The following is a 1,525-nucleotide window of genomic DNA, read 5'->3' on the forward strand; positions in this document are numbered from 1 at the left end:
ATTTGCTATTATTTTCTCCCATTCTGAAGGCTGTCTTTTCACCTTGTTTATAGTTTCCTTTGCTGTGCAAAAGCTTTTAAGTTTAATTAGGTCCCATTTGTTTATTTTTGCTTTTTTTTTTTCTTGTCTATCCACAAACAATTTTTTTTTTATTTTTATTTTTTTTAGATTGATGTCCAAAAACAGATAAATATATTTTAAGAAATTAAACTACCTAACAACATTTCGTATAAAACAGGGTACAAAAATTCTGAACAAAATTTTAGCAAATCAAATAGAAAAATGCATATGAAGGACAATATTTCATGGCCAAATATGATATAAATTGAGAATGTAAGGTAGATTTAACATTTGAAACTAACACATCAGATCAGATCAGTCACTCAGTCGTGTCCGACTCTTTGCGACCCCATGAATCGCAGCATGCCAGACGTCCCTGTCCATCACCAACTCCCGGAGTTCACTGAGACTCATGTCCATCGAGTCGGTGATGCTATCCAGCCATCTCATCCTCTGTCATCCCCTTCTCCTCTTGCCCCCAATCCCTCCCAGCATCAGGGTCTTTTCCAATGAGTCAACTCTTCACATGAGGTGGCCAAAGTACTGGAGTTTCAGCTTTAGCATCATTCCTTCCAAAGAAATCCCAGGGCTGATCTCCTTCGTAATGGACTGGTTGGATCTCCTTGCAGTCCAAGGGAATCTCAAGAGTCTTCTCCAGCACCACACTTCAAAAGCATCAATTCTTCGGTGCTCAGCCTTCTTCACAGTCCAACTCTCACATCCATACATGACTACAGGAAAAACCATAGCCTTGACTAGATGGACCTTTGTTGGCAAAGTAATGTTTCTGCTTTTGAATATGCTGTCTAGGTTGGTCATAACTTTCCTTCCAAGGAGTAAGCGTCTTCTAATTTCATGGCTGCAGTCACCATCTGCAGTGATTTTGGAGCCCAGAAAAATAAAGTCTGATACTGTTTCCACTGTTTCCCCAGGTATTTCCCATGAAGTGATGGGACCAGACGCCATGATCTTCGTTTTCTGAATGTTGAGCTTTAAGCCAACTTTTTCACTCTCCTCTTTCACTTTCATCAAGAGGCTTTTGAGTTCCTCCTCACTTTCTGCCATAAGGGTGGTGTCATCTGCATATCTGAGGTTATTGATATTTCTCCCGGCAATCTTGATTCCAGCTTGTGTTTCTTCCAGTCCAGCGTTTCTCATGATGTACTCTGCATGTTTATTTAACACCCTGTTAAATAAACAGGGTGACAATATACAGCCTTGACGTACTCCTTTTCCTATTTGGAACCAGTCTGTTGTTCCATGTCCAGTTCTAACTGTTGCTTCCTGACCTGCATACAAATTTCTCAAGAGGCAGATCAGGTGGTCTGGTATTCCCATCTCTTTCAGAATTTTCCACAGTTTATTGTGATCCACACAGTCAAAGGCTTTGGCATAGTCAATAAAGCAGAAATAGATGTTTTTCTGGAACTCTCTTGCTTTTTCTTTTTTCTTTTCTAATTTTATT

This window comes from Bison bison, unplaced genomic scaffold (assembly GCF_000754665.1).
Source record: "Bison bison bison isolate TAMUID 2011002044 unplaced genomic scaffold, Bison_UMD1.0 scf7180017864056, whole genome shotgun sequence".
NCBI classification, from domain to species: Eukaryota; Metazoa; Chordata; class Mammalia; order Artiodactyla; family Bovidae; genus Bison; species Bison bison.